A 21,040-nucleotide genomic window follows, 5' to 3' on the forward strand; every position below is an offset into this window, starting at 1 on the left:
ACTTCCATAAAACTGTAGACGACGCAGGAGACGATGGCCGCCGTTGAAGCCCCCCCTCTTCGCCAACAGGCAGCCACACTAACGAGCAATAACCGTTAACAAATTGGCCTCCCGGCAAACACCGGAGCCCGCTGAAAAACAGCCACCGGTAGATTAACGCTCATCAACCGGCCTCTGAGCATTCCCCCTCCGCCTCCCCCCCCCCACACCCCCGCAGGGGCGTTGGGAGGGGCGGGTGGAGGGGTGGACTCTCTAATCCGATTTTCCGGGCTTTAATTTTTCTCCTCCACCGCCTGGAGGCGAGCCAAGCAGCTACCTGCAACGTCTGGGATTAAGACCATCTACCATTCTCCAACCTTAAACCCCCCCCCCACTCCTTCACAATTACCACTGACGACAACGCCCCCCCCACCCACCCACCCCCACCTCCATCCTCACTACTCATCTGGGAGAATCTGTGAGGAAGTGGGTATTTTTTTCTTCCTCCCGTTGCCTGGCAATATCAAATCCATGAAGTGCAGTTCACTAAAGTGCCAATTTGACATCAAAGCGTTGTTGGGAGAACGGCAAGCAGAGATGTAATATTGCACTCAGTGGGCTGTGTGTGTCTGTGTGTGTCTGTGTGTGTCTGTGTGTGTTTGTTTGCAGTAGAACAGACCGTGATGGAAATTTGACTCCGAGGCGGAGGAGATGCAGCCTCCTTCGGCGCGCCTCCCTTGGCTGACGGAGAGCTAGGACGCGGAAGACACGGAGCCGTTGGCTGAGCGTGCAGCAGGAGCGGCGAGGTTATTCGCTCGTGGCCCTGCACAGCTGGAGCAGCTGGAAGCAGCAAAGGTCACGGAGAAGGTCCGTCCATCTGCACACGGTGACGGATATGGGATGGAGAATGTGCTGACTGCGACTACGGACGGAGCTCAATCTCGGCTTTCGAGTAAAAAAAAAATCCGGTCGTTCGCGAAACCCGCCTCACTCTGGTAAGTTGTCCTGGGTGGCCGGTGACCCCTAAAGGTTAAGGACGGCCATCGGTCACTCTAATGGTCCTCCTCATCATCGGTGACGCGAGACTGATACAGTAGCCTCCGCCCGGCGGTCAGGCAACGCCTCGCAAAGATCGGTGCGGCGTGAGGGATGTGCTCGGAGGAGCGCGTTAGGACTGATGAAACGCTCTCTCCCGGGGTACTTCATCGCCACGGGTTTTACACTGTGACCGGGCGAATTCACCCCCGGCCGCACTTCCGACGTGACCCCGAGTGCAGGCCAGGCACATTGCACCAACATTTGGTAAAACCGTTCACCATCTTGAAAGGTGGCGTCCATCAGGATTTGGCGACGCATCGATTTGCGTCCGTCCACGGCTCTCTTCCCTCGAACAAAACTGAGGGTAAAGTATAAAGTAGTTCACGACAGTAAAGCTTCACTGAAGCAGCGGCTGCACCGTATGTACAGCCGAGTTTCCTGTAGTTAAGGCTGGCCGCACTGTTCAGTTGTTCAACGCTCGTGTCCTTCTTGTCCCCATCACCCTCCTCCTCCTGTCCGGCAGTAGTTCATCACCCGAGCTGCCCCATTGCCTGCTTGAGTAGAACAGGCCCCCTGACGGTGTTTGCACTCTTAGTTAATGGGCCTCGCATTGGGGGAGGTGGGGGTGTTGGAAAACCATTCATTCTGACCGTGACGGCCCTAGTTTGAGATTTCTGCAATGGCATTCATGACAAACTGATATCTGAGCCCACCTTGCTCAGATGTCAGCGCGGGGAGGTGTGTCAGCGCGGGGAGGTGTGTCGGCGCGGGGAGGTGTGTCGGGGGTGTCTGGCGTTGGATCGGCTGAGGGAGCCTGGTCCGCTCCGTCCTGTGGGCCCAAGGACCACGGCCCTGACCGGAGCGGCGCCCGAAGAGGAAGCACCGGGGGGCGGTCCGATGGGACGAGGAAGCGGGGCAGGCTAAGCTAAGCTAACTGCTAGCCCATGCAGACCGGTTAGATATGTGCGTTAGCTTGATTGTGTGTGTTCTTGCAGGTTTTGGGTGTGTGTTTCTGTGTTGGTGCTGCACTGCTGTGGGCTGGGGGAAACCATGTTTCGGGTCCTTCGTGTGTGCGAGTGCATGAAATGACCAAGTGTTTCTGATTCTGATCTTACACGTGGAGGTAAAACCTTCAGTGACGAGCCCAATTCAGGAATATGGCTGAGTTGTGAACCATTACACACACACACACACAAGGCAGCAGATGGGGACCGCGGGCCAATTTGGGAATCTAAATCCTAATCGGTCACCACAACCTGCACACCCGTCGATTCCACGTCCCGAGATTAACGCCATCGGCCGTCGCTCACCGGCCGACAAAAGTTGGATCAATTCGGTATTCCGCCATATCCGATTTACGGGGCTGACGAGGACTGTGGGAAAATGACAAAACCAGAATCTACGTGGATGCAGCCATTGTGCGGCGCTCTCCCCTCCCCGTGCAGGGTGTCAGCGGTTTTTCAAAAGGGCGTCTCTGGCGAGAGGAGCTCGGCGGGCTCTACAGACTGAACCCGCTCCGCCGTGCAGGGGACCCCGCATGCCAGGTTTTCATGAGGCTTCCTATACGGCTATCCGCCGGACCGGGAGGACAACTTCCTCGTATAAAAACCCCTCTCAGCAGGTTAAAGAGACACTTGGGGGGGGGGGTACCCGTGTGCAAGAGTAAACAGTTTGGGGGGGCGAAGCCAGGCCAGATCCATCACGGCAGAAACCACGCACACCCCGTGGCTCCTCGGCGCTCCTCCGTTACAGACGGCACCGGGAGAAAAAGTCTGTTTGTTTTCTTCCGCTCGCCCAAAGCTTACCGTAACCTTGACAACAAACACGCCGGCGTGTCACGAAGAAGGTGGCGGATCTATTAAGAAGCGGCGATTGCTCCTCGCTCATGTGTACGGCGACGCCTGCGAGGAGTGCCAAGTATCCCTAATCCCTTCCCTAGAAGACCCCCCCCCCCCAAAAAAACAGGGATCTACTACGGACACGTGTCAGGTGGGTGGGAAGTTCTCTTGGGCTTTGACGATCCTGTCCACGTGGACAGGAAATTAAAAAGCCGCGGCAGTCTGAGAGTGGCGTGTGATGTGACGTGTCCCTCAGATCTTAACCCCCCCCCCCCGCCCCACACCCCCCCCATCCCCCCCATATAACTGCCTCTCTCGCTCTCCGGTGGTTTACCTGACCCGATTCGGGAATAACCAAATAACCCCCTTTAATGAATGAATCATGGTCAGCGCTCGCTTCCCCGGCGACAGCCCTGACAGTAGTCGATCCAACACACACACACACACACACACACACACACACACACACACACACACACACACACACACTCACACATGCCCTTGCAAACGCACAGCTGGGTGGTGCTTCAAAAGCCGGAGTGACCGGGCTGTGGGAAGCCAACCAGAGCGTGTTTCTCAATGACAGAAAATAATTTTGAAAAAGAAGACCGGCATCACTAATTCATGTGGGAACACGGCCATGGATATAAATAGCTTATAGCGCCCTGCCTGGCGTGTCAGCACGCCAGGCAGGGCGCTATAAGCTACACAAGCGACCAACATAACGGCCGACTAATTCGCGGCCTTCACCGGCGGACTGGTTCCAGCTCACATCCCTGCCCACACACACACACACACACACACACACAGCGTCCGCGTGCTATCTTTACATGGTGGGAATAACACAGACGGACGACGGCTCGCGGAATCATGTGACCCTCCGATTACCCCGGAACGTAACAAGTTACAATGTATTCATCTCCGTAAGCAGCTCACTCTAAAAGACCCCAATCCAGATCATCTGTAACTGCATCTGAGGAGCCACGAGACTTTATTTCCTGCTACTAAACAACAACTCGGGGCGTCCGGGTGGCGTGGCGGTCTAGTCCGTCGCCTACCTACATCGCCGGATCGAATCCCCCTGTTACCTCCGGCCTGCTCGGGCGTCCCTACAGACACAATAGGCCGTGTCTGCAGGTGGGAATCCGGATGTGGGTGTGTGTCCTGGTTGCTGCACTAGCGCCTCCTCTGGTCAGTTAGGGCGCCTGTTCAGAGGGGAGGGGGAACTGGGTGATCCTCCCACGCGCCACGTCCCCCTGGTGAAACTCCTCACTGTCAGGTGAAAAGAAGCGGCCGGCGACTCCACATGTATCAGAGGAGGCATGTGGTAGTCTGCAGCCTTCCCTGGATCGGAAGAGGGGGTGGAGCAGCGAGCGGGACGGCTCGGATGAGTGGGGTAATTGGCTTGATACACTGGGGAGAAAAAAAAAAGGGGGGGGGGAATCCAAAAAAAAAAAAAATTTACACAACAACTCGCAGCCTGTCTGCCTTTAGATCAACGGGGAAATAATTCATCCCACATCTCGGCACATCTCCGGGTCGGAGCAGGTGCGTTATCAGGGAATTTTTTTTTTTTTTAAAAGCCAGACGCGCTCGTGGGCTACACGTGTTTTCGGCAAAAACGCTAACCGTGCTACTAATGAGCCACAGCAATGAAGTATCACATCGACTCCGAGGACGTTTTACCAAAATCTTTACCAGAAGCGGCGCGTGTGACACGCGCAGCTCTCAACGCACACATCCTTATCTGTGTTATCCGGGGTTAACCCGGATTCCCCATTCCCACCCACCCCCACCCACCCCCACCCCCGCCATCGTCTGCCAGAAGATGAAATAAAAAGCACATCAGACATGAAGCTCCCACTTTCTCTTCCTGACGTGACGCGCGCTTTGGATGTGCGGGGGTGGTGACACGCGCCGAAAGCGCCATTGAGCCGGGAAGAAAGATGGAAATAGAAAAAGAAGAAGAAAAAAACAAAACACGAGACTGGAGCTGGAAAAAGTCTGTCTTGTGTAATCCGGATGAGGTGTCAAAAGTCAGAGCGGTGCCGCTGGAGGTTTGCCGGCACCTCATCTCACAGCGGATGAGGAGGTGCCTGACCTGAACGGTGCATTTCTTAAAAAACACACTTTAGCCGCGTGCGGACCTCCTTCGTGAGGCCCGGTGGAGGCGCTCCGGAGATTCCTTAGCATGTCGGAAGCACACAGCAAGTGGGAAACAGCAGTGGCCCAGGACAGTGAGTCATATGCGAAATGGTGTAGTGTGGTGTAAATGCACCTATAAATATAATTCACCACATTTAAATATGCAGACTATACCTTACCCACCTGTTTTAGTGCTGTCATCAGTCTACACTGCATAAATTCATATTCCACATCATCGGAGTAAAGAGTATCAAGCTGAGGAGAATCATACAGAAGAGCTTATTTCAGCGGGAATAAATGCTTTTCTGAAAGGATTGCCGATATTCGTATTTGGTCGTCTAATGATGATCACTGACTGAGAATCATAGTTTACTCGCCATCTTATTCATCGCGAGATGACTCGGCATGCACAACAACACTTCTGCACATGTAAAGCAACTGACCTTATCAGAGGGATCAGGCAATATTTCTCTTAAACGCTTTAAGCAGTGTGTCTGTGAGTGTGAAAGAGAGAGAGAGTGCCAGTATAAATACATCCACCATCAACACCAGCCTGTCCATTTTCATGACCCTGCTGTCATATCCCCCTAAATACACCCCGGGCCCGGGAAGCGTCTGGCCTGCCATCCGATCACCGGCTGTGTTGCAGCCTAAGGCAATCAGGAACGATGCTAACGCGGCCCAAACTCCGCCCACGCAGCCGCACGACCTCAGGTCGACCCGCATAAGCAATGCCTGCAAACGGGGCCTGTGCAAAATAGACCTGCCAGGCCCTTCTCATTGACATGCATGTGCATGAATGACGTCACACGCACATGGCTATTGTAGTTCTATTGCATGCGTAATCTCGATGCAATACATTTTTAACAAGTAGAATAAATACAGCATCATAACTCAGCCACTGAGGAAGCACGAGCCAGTGCATTCTTAGTGCCAGATGAAGGGGAAAGCCCAGATAAATGGGGAAGGTTGCGTTGGGAAGGGCATCCAGCATAAAACCTTTGCCAAATCAAATATGCAGATCATAAATCAGACTTGCATAGTGGCTCAGTCGAGCCCCAGGTTACCAACGACCGCCACCGGTACTCTTGGCCAGCAGGGTGCTGGTGGAAACTATGCTACTGATGGGCGAGAGTGATGGAGAGGGGGGAAAGAATGTCCAGAGGCAACGGGAGAAGAGGAAGGGTAGGGGTGTGGAGGTGAGAGTCAGAACTTTGAATGCTGGCGCTATGACTGGTAAAGGGAGAGAGTTGCCTGATATGATGGCGCGAAGGGAGGTAGAAATGCTGTATGTGCAAGAGACCAGGTGGAAGGAGAGTAAGGCCAGAAGCATCGGCGGTGGATTTAAACTCTTCTACCATTGCGTGGATGAGAGGAGAAATGGGGTAGGGGTAATCCTGAAGGAAGAGTATGTCAAGAGTGTGTTGGTGGTGAAGAGTGTCGGACAGACTGATGAGTGTGAAGCTGGAAGGTGAAGGTGTGAATGTTACCAGAGCATATGCTCCTCAAGTTGGGTGTGAGAAAGAAGAATTCTGGAGTGAGTTTGATGAAGTGGTGGAGAGTGTACCCACGGAGGAAAGAGTGGTGATAGGGGTGGACTTCAATGGGCATGTTGGTGAAGGGAACAAAGGTGATGAGGAGGTTATGGATAGGTATGGTTTCAAAGAGAGGAATGTGGAAGGACGGATGGTGGTGGTTTTTGCGAAAAGGATAGAAATGGCTGTGATGAATACATATTTCAAGAAGAGGGAGGAACACAGCATATAAGAGCGGAGGAAGGTGCATACGGGTGGACTACATCTTATGCAGGAGGCGCAATCTCAAAGGGATTGGAGACTGCAAGGTGGGGACAGGAGAGAACGTAGCTAGGCAGCATCGCATAGTGGTCTATAGAATGACTTTGGAGATCAAGAAGAGGGAGAGAGTGAAGGCAGAGCCAAGGATCAAACGGTGGAAATTGAAGAAGGAAGGGTGTTGTGTGGCGTTCAGGGAGGAGTTAAGACAGGCACTGGGTGGTAGTGAAGAGTTGCCGGAAGGCTGGGCAACTACTGCAGGAATAGTGAGGGAGACAGCTAGGAAGATACTTGGTGTGTCATCTGGTTAGAGGAAGGAAGACAAGGAGACTTGGTGGTGGAATGTTGAAGTACAAGAAAGTATACAGAGGGAGAGGTTGGCACAGAAGAAGTAGCATAATCAGAGAGATGAAGAAAGTAGACAAGAGTACAAGGAGATGCAGCGTAAAGTGAAGGCAAACAAAAAGGCGTATGGTGAGTTGTATGAGAGGTTGGACACTAAGAAAGGAGAAAATGACAGAGGGAGCGAGCTGCGACGGATGTGCAGCAGGTTAGGGCGACGAAGGATAGAGATGGAAATGTGCTGATAAGCGAGGAGAGTGTGTTGAAAAGGTGGAAGGAGTACTTTGAAGGGCTGATAAACTAAGAAAATGAGAGAGAGAAGGTTGGACTGTGTGGGGATAGTGAATCAGGAAGTGTTGTGGATTAGCAAGGAGGAAGTGAGGACAGCTATGAAGAGGATGGAGAGTGGAAAGGCGGTTGGTCCTGATGACATACCTGTGGAGGCACGGCGATGATTAGGAGAGATGGCAATGGAAGTTTTTAATTAGATTTTTTAACAAAATCTTGGAAAGTGAGAGGACGCCTGAGGAGTGGAGAAGAAGCATACTGGTACCGATTTTCAAGAATAAGGGTGATGTGCAGAACTGTACTAAGTACGGAGGTATAAAGTTGATCAGCCACAGCATTAAGATATGGGAAAAAGTAGTGGAAACTAGGTTAAGGGGGGGAGGTGATGATTAGCTAGCAGCAGTATGGTTTCATGTCACGAAAGAGCACCACAGATGTGATGTTTGCTGTGAGAATGTTGATGGAGAAGTACAGAGAAGGTCAGAAGGAGTCACACTGTGTCTTTGTGGATTTGGAGAAAGCATATGACAGGGTGCCGAGAGAGGAGGTGTGGTGTTGTATGAGGAAGTCGGGACTGGCAGAGAAGTATGTAGGAGTGGTGCAGAATATGTATGAGGGCAGTGTGACAGTGGTGAGGTGTGCAGTAGGAATGACGGATGGGTTCAAGGTGGAGGTGGGATTACATCAAAGATCGGCTCTGAGCCCTTTCTTGTTCGCAATGGTGATGGACAGGTTGACAGACGAGATCAGGCAGGAGTCTCCGTGAAATATGATGTTTGTGGATTACATTGTGATCTGTAGTGAGCAGGGAGGTGGTAGAGGAGAGCCTGGAGAGGTGGAGGTATACACTGGAGAGAAGAGGAATGAAAGTCAGCAGGAGCCAGATGGAATACCTATGTGTGAATGAGAGGGAAGACAGCGGAATGGCGAGGATGTAAGGAGTACAGGTGATGAATGATTTGAGGTGGATGAGTTTAAATACTCGGGGTCAACTGTCCAAAGTAACAGGGAGTGTGGAAGAGAGGTGAAGAAGAGCGTGCAGGCAGGGTGGAGTGGGTGGAGAAGAGTGTCAGGAGTGATTTGTGACAGAAGGGTACCAGCAAGAGTGAAAGCGAAGGTTTACAAGACGGTAGTGAGACCAGCTATGTTATATGATTTGGAGACTGTGGTACTGTCAGCAGGCAGAGTTGAAGATGATAAGATTTTAATTGGGAGTGATGAAGGAGGACAGGATTAGGAACAAGTTGATTAGAGGGACCACTCAGGTCGGATGGTTCGGAGACAAAGCAAGAGAGAGATGGTTTGGACATGTGTGGAGGAGAGATGCTGGGTATATTGGGAGAAGGATGATGAATATGGAGCTGCCAGTCAAGAGAAAAAGAGGAAGGCCAAAGAGGAGGTTTATGGATGTGGTGAGGGAGGACATGCAGGTGGCTGGCGTGACGGAAGAAGATGCAGAGAACAGGAAGCGATGGAAACAGATGATCTGCTGTGCGACCCCCAATGAGAGCAGCTGAACGTAGTAGTAGTAGTAGTAGAATAATACAGCATCATGAAGCACATCGTGTCTCAGCTATGACTTTTGGCTATTATAGTCTGTCAAAGGGGGGGGGGGGTCAACTATTGGCTTTATATAATCAAGTCAGTTCAGCTGTCACTATTTTGGTGTGCTGAAGTATGACAATGTTAAAATGACAAATTTTTAGGTCAATAGCCTACACTTCATTCAGATTTTAGATCAATTTTCAGACTGGTCATTACACGTAGCCGACGGTCACAGTCACATGCACCCGCTAGCTTCGCACACCTGATCAGCCACCACATCGCTAGCAGTGTTGACACATTTATCCGGCGATCCCCGCGGTGACTAACCAAATTCTTCCTTCTTTTCAGTCGGTTTCCTTTCTCAGCACCCGACTTGCGTTTACGTCACCGGCCGGGCTTGTGCAGCCGACACCGTTTCCCCTTCTCCTTCTTCCTCGCAGTGAGCAGCGAGATGGAGCACGCCACACAAAACAAAGCAATATCGAAAATGAAAAAAAAACAAACCTAAATAATTTGTGAGAATTTCTTTACGTGACCTTGACTATCCATGATGGAGCTGATGCAGTTATTCATTTACGAAGCATGTTGGGTCAAGAGCGGTCCTAAAATACTATATTAAAAACAAACGGGGGAAAAAACTGCAGGATTGCAGGCCAGGCACCAGGCCCTGTGGGGTCGCACACTTCACACAGCCCATGCAACGGTTCTGCCTGTGAAGTGGTCTCCATCGGTCTCCCTGCAGCTCGGGTGAGAACCGGGGCAGGTATCGGCAAGGGTGAAAGCTGTTTGTTTTTCTCTCCTTTCATCTCCTCTGTATTTGACCCTTGGTGGTTGTTTAAGTTCTCCCCGCGACCTCGTAATATTGGTAATGGCTCCAGACGTACGCATCATATGGCTGTAGACGTTTTGGAGCCATGTGAAAGGTCCATAGAGCCTCCTCCTCTGGCTGCCTGAGGAGCCCGACTGCGTTTGTGGGCAGATATGAGCTCTCTGTTCACCGGGCCTCGCCGCTCGTACCGCATAATCTTTCATTCCAAATGGAGAACATGAAAGTCTTTGGCTAAAAACTACTCCTCTGGGCGGGTATTTAAAAATAGGATTACAAAGACATAAAGGGCGGTGAGAGAAGACCGGGCGCTTATCTCAACTCCGGATGAAACGGTAGTGACGACAAGTTCGGCAAATTTGGTTTGGACAAATCCATCCGCTCCGCTGAACTTTTCTGTACCTGATTTGGCATAATGGTTAACAAATCCTCATAGTCTGGAGGGTTCAGCGTTAGGTTACAGAGACCGAAGCTAGGATTTATTTTTACCTCCTGTTCATAATTATGTGGAAGAAGAAAAAAAATATATATATACAAGTCATATCAATGTGATTTGTCAGACTTGATTTTGGTATCTGTCCCAGTACTGATAACACATTTGAATTTTTAATTATTAATGCCTTTTTTGAAAGGCATGGCATTAAAGTGGATTTTATTTTTTAAATCAGATTTTAAAAGATTTATATTTATATTTTATGTATTTATTTATTTATACTATATATTATATATTATCTATACTATATATTATTATATTATATATTATATTACCTATATATTATAATACATATTTACATTTTATTCTATTTATATTTGGATAAATTTAATTTTTTAAATCAGATTTTTGGCCTGCCACCCAATCCCCGCGACCCTGAAAAGCAGGATGAGCGGTTTGGATAATAATGGGTGGATGGAAATCAGATTTCACTTTAAAACGCTTTCGATAATATCTGGTCAAATGCTTTCGACAACTTTCAAGTAGATGCACTGGGGTAAAACAAACAACAAAACTTGGTCTTTGTGGCCTGCCATCGGCGCTGTAAACGGAGTCAGAACATTCCCTATGAACCCGCTCCTTATCAGCCAATCAGGAGATTTTTCTTTTTCTTTTTGCAAGGTGTTGTCTCCATTGGTCCCTACTTGCCGTCAATGAGTTTGTGAGTTCACAAGGCTCCTAGGCGGAAGTGAGGGGGCGGATTCTTTTGCAGGATGTTGTCAAAGTACAGCTAGCTCCTGCTAACTTCCACCCTTCATCGTTTAGCTCCACTTTAGTTTGACTTTTATAGTGCACATGTGGGGTTGAAGCTGCTGCTGCTGCTGGGTTATGCCTAATCCATATTTGGCAGGAGTCAGTGAAGCTCAGCTCAAGGTGGCGATGTCTCACCGACGACAAGCAGCGAGCATGTACAACAGGCCTGTCATTGATTTCACACACTTTGCTTGCTGCTGGCTGAGTGCTCATCAATACACAGTCGATACTCTTCTGATTGTGGAAGAGAGTTTTGTTCTTCCAATAGAGAGAAAGCAAATCCATAGAGACAATGAGCGCAGAGGGCAAAAAGGAGTTAAAGCTGCAAACAAGCCTGTTGTCCTCTGTTGCATCAGTCTTAACGGTGATTCCAGCATAAAAACAGACAGCGGGGGGGGGGGGCAAACCGTAATCGATCTGCAAAAGTGTTTTTGGGCCAAATGTCAGCTTACAGTACAGAGGTTGTTTCGTTTAAAGGACCTCGTATTCGGGTCCTTTCACCTTTTGCCACTGTCCCTGAGAAATGTGGCAACTTTAAAGGATCGCTTCTCTCTGTTTTTGTTTTTTCACAACTTGGAGATCGTCTTAGTAGTCTTTGACATCATGCATTTTGGAGATTTTGGACACGAGACCAAACGGTTGCCTCACAGCAAGAAGGTCCCGGGTTCGATCCCCGGGGTAGTCTGACCTTGGGGGTCGTCCCGGGTCATCCTCTGTGTGGAGTTTGCATGTTCTCCCCGTGTCCGCGTGGGTTTCCTCCGGGGGCTCCGGTTTCCTCCCACAGTCCAAAGACATGTAGGTCAGGTGAATAGGCTGTACTAAATTGTCCCTAGGTGTGAATGTGTGGGCCCTGTGATGGACTGGCGGCCTGTCCAGGGTGTCTCCCCGCATGCCGCCCAATGACTGCTGGGATAGGCTCCAGCATCCCCACCACCCTGAGCAGGATAAGCGGTTTGGATAATGGATGGATGGATGGAATGGACATGAGACCACCGCTGGACTCGGCTTCACAATGGCATCTTATGGGACAATTAAATAAGATCCTAAAACCTGTCCTTTAAACACTACCAATAATAATAATAAACTCTATCACCTCAGTCAGATGGTTCACATTATTTCTCATTATCCATGACTTTCTCTATTGTGCTGTCTGGGTAGCCGTCCTTTGTCTAAGATCTCACAATGAAGCCGCTGAGTACAATGATATCATATTGCTATGCACGATGGGAAACGCTACAAAAAGACCCGGGTTATGAATAAAAAATGGAATTGTCCTTTGATGTATGGCTGCGATAATAAAAGGGACAAATCCTGTACCAACAACTGTATACCTCGAGGACCATCCTGAGTCAAACAACACAAGAAATACAGCAACAAAGAACATAAATCCAATCAGTGCTGAGTGTGTGTAGCTTTACTCCGCAGGTCACCAGGCAATCCTGCATGTCTGCCGTTTCAATAGCTCTTCAGATTGATTTTGACCATTTTGGGGGCATTTTTCTTCCGACCTTCGGAGAGAGAATGAATCCGAGACTCGGCTCCGTGTCTCCCGAGCTCCTGGCGGCAGAATTAAATCATAAAAGCTACACATCCGTGGAATAGGTCCAATAACGACGGGGGGGGAGGGGGGGCTGACAAACATTTTTTATTCCCACATCCAATTTGTCATTTATATTTTCATTTGATAGTTGTAAGGTAATGGTACCAGGGGCGGCGCATTTTCAGCCGCACGGTGCCGGCGTTGCTTTATGACTTTGAAGATCCAGGTTGTCAACTTTACCCCTTGTCAGAAACACTGGAGGGGGGAAAAAAAATAATAATAAATAAGATCTGGAAATGATTGAAAAACAAAAACTCTCTCAGCTGGGCCACACTGCGGCGGTAGCCACGTGATTTGTGTGCGCTCCCCGTCCCTCTCCGTCGGTAAACTTCACGTGCCACCTCTTATAATCTGTGTTGCGGCGGGGCCGCTTCATCGTGGCTCTTATGGCGCTTGAACCGGCCCCGGTGCACAGAAACACATTTCCTGTGTTGTCTTCTGTCTCGGTCGTCTCCGTTCCCTCACGCCGGAGGGTGGACATAAGTCCTTGGTGTGCCTGAGGACAAGCTCAGGAATGGAAGCCTTACCGAAACCATGGTGCTCTGGAATAAGTGCCACCACCGCCGGTAATAACAAAACCCCCGATGGAAAAAAAAATCACTTGTTCCTTCTTCTTTTTTTTATTATTATTATCCGCCTGCACACACAGAATATTCTGGCGTTGTGATGATACCCGGCAGGCGGGTATCTTATTTTCTGTCCTCCTGATAAGAAAACAAGAACAGCAGACAATGTTCAAAAAGGCGGGGGGGGGGGGTCGTGTGTGTGCATGCAGGGCTGCACACCAGTGTGCTGGCGCTCAGTTTTTAGGGGGGCCGGATCTGATAGCGTCTGATAGGTACATGTTTCAGCGTCGGCTTTGACAAACATGGCTCCGTGTCCCGTTAACTTAATGGAGTCAAGCTGTGTTTGCATCCAGTCGGTGCTTAATAACCCCCTGTCTAATTACATGTGCCGTTATCTCGAGTGCCCTCTCTTTGCATGCACGACACACCTGGATAGTCTGTGTAGGAGTGTGGTTATTAGCGTGAGCAATACCACGATGTTGGTAAAGAAGGAAGACGGCAGTTTACCGAGTCCAAGTCCACAGGCCGGGACGCTGTTTGAAGAACACGAGCACATTTCCGCTTCCATGTGGGAAGATGGCGGCGTGAATTCATGTTTGCAGCGGGCTCACCCCGTACCGTCCATGCAGTGTGTTTGTGCACGTCTGCGTTTAAGTTTGGCCTTCGTTTGATGGCTGGGAGAGCTGGTGCTGGATCAGCTGGGAGAACTTGGTCTGCTGCATCTTGTGGGCCCAGGGACCACGGCCCTGCCTGGCGCTGCAACTGAGGAGGTAACACCAAGGGCGGTCTGACAGGATGCGGAAGCGGGGCAGGCTACGCTAACTGCTAGCCCGTGCAGACCGGCAGTTCCGATAACAGGGCGGTCGGGCGGCGGCCTCGCCTGGCGTTGACTGTGGTGGCGTTGGATCGGCTAGGGGGAGCCTGGTCTGCTGCGTCCGACGGGCCCAAGGACCACAGCCCTGCGCCCGAGGAGGAAGCACCGAATGCGGCCTAACAGGACATGGAAGCGGGGCAGGCTAAGCTAACTGCTAGCCCATGCAGACCGGCAGATCCAACAGTCATCCTGGCTGGCGTTCGTTCCCTCGGAAAGTGATTTTTTTTGTTTAGTTTGGATATATATGTGTTAGTTTAGCTATAGTATGCGTTAGTATGCGTGTTCTTGCAGTTCTTGGATGTGTGTTTTTGTCTTTGTGTTGCACTGCTGTGGGCTGGGGGGAAACGATATTGCGTACATGAAATGAAATGACAAATAAAGTGTTCCAGATCCCTGATTCCCGACATTGCTGATTCCTGACAGCGAGGAGCAGCGAGGAGCAGCGCCGGGCTGACCCTGTGCTTTTATATGCTAATTGCAATTCCAATGTAGCAGTAGCACACAAAGCACACACGTGCACACACGCATCATCGTGTAGGGTGTGCCACTCCTTTTGTGCAATGAACAAAGAGGCTGTAGTGTTTCAGAGGAGCAACACCGGGATCAAACATGGATCAATCTGCTGCCGTTGCTTTTTTTAAGGTTACCCACAAAAGAAAAGGGGACAATTTCTCAAGCTGCTGAAATGTCTGATTGCAGAGGCCACAGCACTTCTGTGATTTCCTCCTAAAGAACAAACAGCAGCATGTACAAGACTCACACTGGGTGCAATATCGTCTCCAGCAGCTGACAGTGGACGGGGGGGGGGGGGCTATTTCCCATGTTCAGAGACTTCACGGGCAGAATGCAAAAAAACAAAAATTGACCGGTCGCGGATACTTCCCGAGACAGGTCCCAATTTAGGAAAATGATAAGAAACTGCAAACCCCAGAAGGAAGTAGTAAAAGCAACGCAGCATCGACGAGTCTCCTCATGCGCAAGTGATAAAGCACACAACGTCGGTGACATCCGATCTGAACCGCGGCAGAGGTGAGGCGGACAGCCGGTGAGCAGCAGCTATTCCAGATTGTACCAGTTTTTGTTTTTTAACCTGGCATACAACACGGGGAATTTGCATGCCGATGTGTCCTAGAAAGTTAATCTGCACGTGGACTTCATATTCCCACCTGATAAGCCAAACTTTACTACTTATCATGAACTGCTGACAAGAACTCCATCCCTTTGGATGGTCCGTGGGACGACAAGATCACAGGGGTTTTCTGTTATACATGTATAGCCGCCACCGGTCCCCCTCTTCAGCACGTCTGACAGGCTGAACAACCAATCAGCATCGCTCATCCAAGAGGGGGACAATCATCACAACCGCAAAACATGACAACATGTATGTGACAAGACACAGAAACAAACGCTGACGTGTTTGACAAAACATGTTCCAGGAAGTGTGTGAGGTCGACGCCAGCAGCGCCTATGTGAAGTGTCCACCCGAGAGTGCGCGGGATTAAACCCGATAAATACTTGAGTCTGAGATCCGTGACTTATCGTCGCGCCTCCGACAGGCCCCGCAGCAGTGCAGGCGCCCCACGACCAAGAGAACAACCGGAGCCCAAAGCGCTGCACCCCCCCAGAGGAACACCGAGCGTACAGCGGGGCCTGCAGAGCAACAGCCACACCTGGGGCCTGAGCCACAGACGGCAAAGACCACCGGCCGGAAGCCTGGCCTCACGGCACTGCCAGGACCGCCCACCCAGGAGGTGGGCAGGGGGGGACCCCAAGCTCATCCACACCCGGTGCAGAGGTGATGCCCACCGCACTGCCGCCAGCTGGATGAACTATCTGGCCACACGTGCTGAGCATACACCCACGTAGCAGAATACACCCAACCCAGGCCGGCCAACAGCGACCTCCCCGGGACAGACAGGGCCCCACCAGCACTCATGGACAGCCAGACATGCAGCCTCCCCACCGAACCCGCGGCACCCGTCACTGGAAAGTCACACCGTGGAACAAAGTCTTACATCTACCCCCCGCTCCACAACCACGGTGACGAGCCACCACCCAGGGGCCCCGGAAGGTATCTGGCAGCACTCACCGCAGCCCTGCCAGCATGGAGCAGACAGGACACCACCCAGCACTCAGAACAGAGTGCTCCACCTGGGCAGTGGGCCCTCCCGGCCGCCCCCTGGCCTACTACTCACCCACGCCGACCCGCCGACATCCTGTCCAGCCAGGTAGTCCCCCAGTGCTTAATGTGCGCTTGTGTCATGTACAGAGTTGGGGGGGGGGGGCTACGAGTCGTCCAGGCTCATCAAACCCGAATCACTCACATCCTTCTTGCCCATCTGACCCTGACCTGGTCGTGGGTGATGTTTGGAGTACAGATTTTAGATCGTACCTTTAACCCCGTTCGTGAAAACTCGTTCGATGTTCCTTTGAACGTAACCGATATTCCAACACACACGTTACTCTACTGAACGCCAGCGATGTGACATTCATCATTTTATTCAGGCCTAAGTAAGCTTTTATTTTGATCAAAGTCACAACATTAAATCAGGCATGATGTGGGCAATTTACTCGACAGCTGATAAGTAATCACATTCGAGTGGTTAACAGATATTCGGCTACTCAACAATGTCTTTTGATTACGCTCAGCATATGAATTTTCTACTTTTTTCTTGTTTTTAGGAGGCGGAGGTGGTGGGGACATAAGGCCAAAAACATCTGGAATGCTTAAGCTTCCAGCGCCCACACAACTGGCGCTTGTCTTTACACATCTGCCGAGGTGTCCATAAGGACCTGAACTCGAGGTCCTCATTCAATGTTGGCTCCCCGACATCAGGGCACGAAACGAAGGGATAACAAAACGCCATTGACCCCGGTTCCCCACCAACTCACCATACCCCCCCCCAGGTAGGGACAGACATTGATTTTCCAGTTATTACTGATGCCAAATTATCCCACGTCAGATGATGAAGTGGGCGGAGCGGGTGTTCCACAAGCATACGATTTCCTACGATGATTTTTATTGCCACGAGGTTGTTGCTGGCGTCGCCGTGGCAACCCCAGCATGTTTGATGGGAGCAAACAACTACTCGGTGGGGAACCTGTCTGTTCTGTTCGTGTAAACTAAGCCAGTGGTTCTCAACCTTTTTGGGGTCCTGGACCCCCTGCGTATTTTTGATCTACCCTGAGGACCCCTCCACCTGATCTTGGGGGAGGGGGTTTGCAATTTGATAGAAACAGTAGAAACTGCATTTTAAATTACATTATAGCATTTATTCACTCTTTGGGGCAAAAATAAGAGCTTTCAGTTGTAACTTAGATATAGTTAACAAAACAGAATTCTTATGCAGTAACTTTCAGATATATGTAACAAAACAGAATATGTATTCAGTAACTTTCAGATATATGTAACAAAACAGAATATGTATTCAGTAACTTTCAGATATAGGGAACAACAGCATTTTTATGGAGTAACTTTTAACAATGCAAACGGGAGCGAGATCTCTTATTAAAATACAATAAATTACACTTGTGAAACAGATGTAATTAGAGAAAAAAGTCCTGTTACCCTTTATAGTTTAGGTAGATAAAGGTCTCAGTCACATTTGAGTAAAATAATCCTATTTCTATAAATGTCATAGGATCTTATTTTTTAAAGATGTTTTATTTTCACGGACCCCTTGCAATTACACCACGGACCACTAGGGGTCCGCGGACCCCCGGTTGAGGAACACTGAACTAAGCCTTCCTTTCATGTGAGTCTTTTCTTTTTGTGTGTGTGGAACCTACCGGATTCCAGCAGCTGCTGTGAGCTTTGAGGAGAGATAACTAAGTTGATAACCAGTCATTTGTTTTCATCTTGACAGAAATCTTCACTTCAAATCCTCTTTGGTTGAGTCACAAACTGACTGATGTAGCCATCTGTAAAGCATGAGCTGAAAAACCCCAAGGCAGGGAAACGTACGGTATGTCAACATATAGTATGGGTCGGACCCTTTAGTTGACTGGTTAGCGCAGTTCTCCAGTAGTCCGGGCTACCCGGGTTCGATTCCCGGCTGCCCCCTGAATTCACTATATTATTATTACCATCGGCAGTGCGGTGGCCCAGCGGTTAGCGCTGTCGCCTCACAGCAAGAAGGTCCTGGGTTCGAACCCCGGGGTTGTCCAATCTTGGGGGTCATCCCATACAAACTCTGTGTGGAGTTTGCATGTTCCCCCCGTGTCTGCGGTGGGTTTTCTCCGGGTGCTCCGGTTTCCCCCACCATCTAATAGACATGCATGTTAGGGTTAATAGTCCTGTCTGGGCCCCTGACCAAGGCATGGCAAGACGAGCTGGAGTTGGTCCCCGGGCGCTGCATGGTGGCTGCCCACTGCTCCTAGCTACACAGCTAGGATGGGTTAAATCCAGAGAAGGATTTCCTCACGGGGGGTTAATAAAGTATCCCAAATACAAAATCCCCAATAAAAAAGCTGTCTGTGATCTGCGTTAACAAAAAAACAAAAAAACAAAAGACAAAGCCACGGTGGAAGGACGATAAAAAAAACCCAGAGCTCTAAATTTACCACCGCTGAAGAGCAATGTCGGTGCATTATCATATGAGGCCATATTTCTTTGCAGCACCCACCTAATGAGATTATACATCCTGGACCTTGTGTTTTATTGATTTCTCTATTGGTGTTGTTGATAGAACTCAGATTGCTGGAGGACACCCTCAGCTGCTCCTCACCACTCATGTGGGAAGGCCATTTTGCCATGACCCTGAACTGAAAGCATCGTGGGCCCTCGTGCCTCCTTACCAATACGTCTTCTGCACGGTCACATACTCCTGAGCACCGGTCCGATGGGCTGTTAATCAAATATGGGCTGTATCGAAAACCCTTACAAGGTGGTGACCCCCCACCCCCCACCCCACTAAGAGGACCTGTCGGCGTCAGCCCTACAACCATAAGCCGGTGGATAACTAACTGGGTTTTCCTTGAATGGATGACCTTTGGGATGGGGTGGGGGGGGGGCGGTGTATTTAAATAACGAGAAAACATCAAACCTGCCCTCAGACCCCGTGGCCTGTCTTTTAATGGACTCCTTATCCAGGGTTTTGGGTCAACGCGGGTCAACCACTACCAATATCCCTCCCCCATCCACACGCCTCGTTTTTTTGCTTTACTTTTGTCGGCAGTGGGTGAGAGGGGTCGGGACGTGCTCCCTAGCCCAGGACAAAGTTAATGCACTGGAGATAAATTAACAGCCCCCGCCCCCCACGGCAAACCTCTGGGAATAGTTTCTGCCTCAGAGCACACGGCAGATTAAACCAAAGGGGAGCAATATTCACAAATCAGCCGATGGTTATGAGGGAAGAGGCAACACTATCCGTCAGAGAGCCCTCCATCCTCTCTAGACCCCCCCACCCCACCCCCACCATAGCCACCCATCCACTTACCCACCCCGTACTGGGGAATCACACCAAACTCAGGTCCTTGTAAAACAGCCACGCAGTAGATTTTGCACTGCTATGCTAGCGATGGCTCATCTTTCGGGGGACATTTCAATTTTCCCCCTCCACACTCGACAAGGCAACGATGGAGGAAGAGCGAGCCTATCTGCTAGCCGGATTACAATGATACATGGAAGTACTCCTGTTTTTGCAATTCCAACTGTTTGCTGCGGTTTGCATCTAAAGGGCATTCAAATGATACATGTTCCTATAGGATTCGTTGTAGGATTGTCTCGGACATTTTATATTTGCTATACATCACTTGTGCGTCATTTGAAATTCAGATTAGTGTTTGTTTGAATTTTGCATTACCAAGTATTGCAAGCTAACCGCTCATGACTTGCAATGTACTTTACTGTACCGTACAGAGAAACAATACTGCGCAGTATTTCTCCGCAGCATCGCATAGCCTGCCTGAGAATACAGCAGTTCATTTTGTGTTTACTTGACTTGGTCCAGCAAAGTCGTCCAATTCCATCTGCAATCTTTTGTAACAGACCTCATTATGTGGCACTTTTGCCAGGCACTATTGTCAAAGAGGCCAAGACCTCGTTGCGGTGACTTCACAATTTTCTACTGTCAAAATTGCTGATGTGGTAAAAATACAGGGAAAACCAGGTTGAAATATAACTTTATCAAATATATTCTGCACCCCCAGAGAGAAACACAGAGGAGGTGAGGCAAAATTACCATTATGCATCAACACAGTCCACATTAAACACAATTAAGGATGCCAACGGCATCACAGTGAATAAATTCCAACTGTTTAAGTCTACGGCGAAAACAATGAAAAAGATTTATTTAGCAAACAGAATGGCATTCTCATTTCACATAATATAGGAACCCTGAGTCCCGGAGCCCTACATCACGACAGCCATGTGCTATATACAGCTCCCTAGATAATAGCGGAGAGAAGCATCCTTGCCCCATCCTTACCCTGCGCTGCTCCTGACATCATAAAACTTCTACTACCTAATACTGTGTGTTTAATTCCTCGTTGTGGAGCTCACCTCCAGGTGGCCCTGCCAAACCCCTCCTGCGGGGAGATTTACAGGCGGCCATTTTGCAAACTAATTGCCCGGCTCAGGTGTGGAAAGGTCAGCCTTGGCCTGCACAGTGAGTCTTATCCCAAACCTGCTACGGTCCAGCGTAGTAGACAGAGGACGAACTCTACAAACTGCAAGATATATGTACCAAGAGCCTCCTTGGGCTCCCTGGAAAAGAGGTCGGTCAAATATAACAACGCTTGCACCGCAGTCCATTGTTTGGAGGTAAATAATTACCGAATCTTTTTTCTCTGACTGTATCCAGGCTGGAACATAAATCAAAGCGGACTAAGAGGTGGATGTGCTTTCTTGGGGATCGATCCACCGGCTGTTCTGTCTGATGGGGACCTTATTCTCTTCAGATTCAGTCATATTTGTGATTCATGTTCCCATTCTCCTCCACCCATATCATCAACCACCCC

At 49.8% G+C, this 21,040-nt stretch overlaps 1 pseudogene; it reads right to left on the minus strand.

Annotated features, from left to right (window-relative positions):
- Positions 1–731: 731 nt before the first annotated feature.
- The window catches only part of LOC130113999 (lysophospholipase-like protein 1), a 78,593-nt pseudogene continuing 58,284 nt past the window's right edge, over positions 732–21,040 (minus strand).

Source organism: Lampris incognitus, chromosome 6, assembly GCF_029633865.1.
Source record: "Lampris incognitus isolate fLamInc1 chromosome 6, fLamInc1.hap2, whole genome shotgun sequence".
Taxonomy (NCBI): Eukaryota; Metazoa; Chordata; class Actinopteri; order Lampriformes; family Lampridae; genus Lampris; species Lampris incognitus.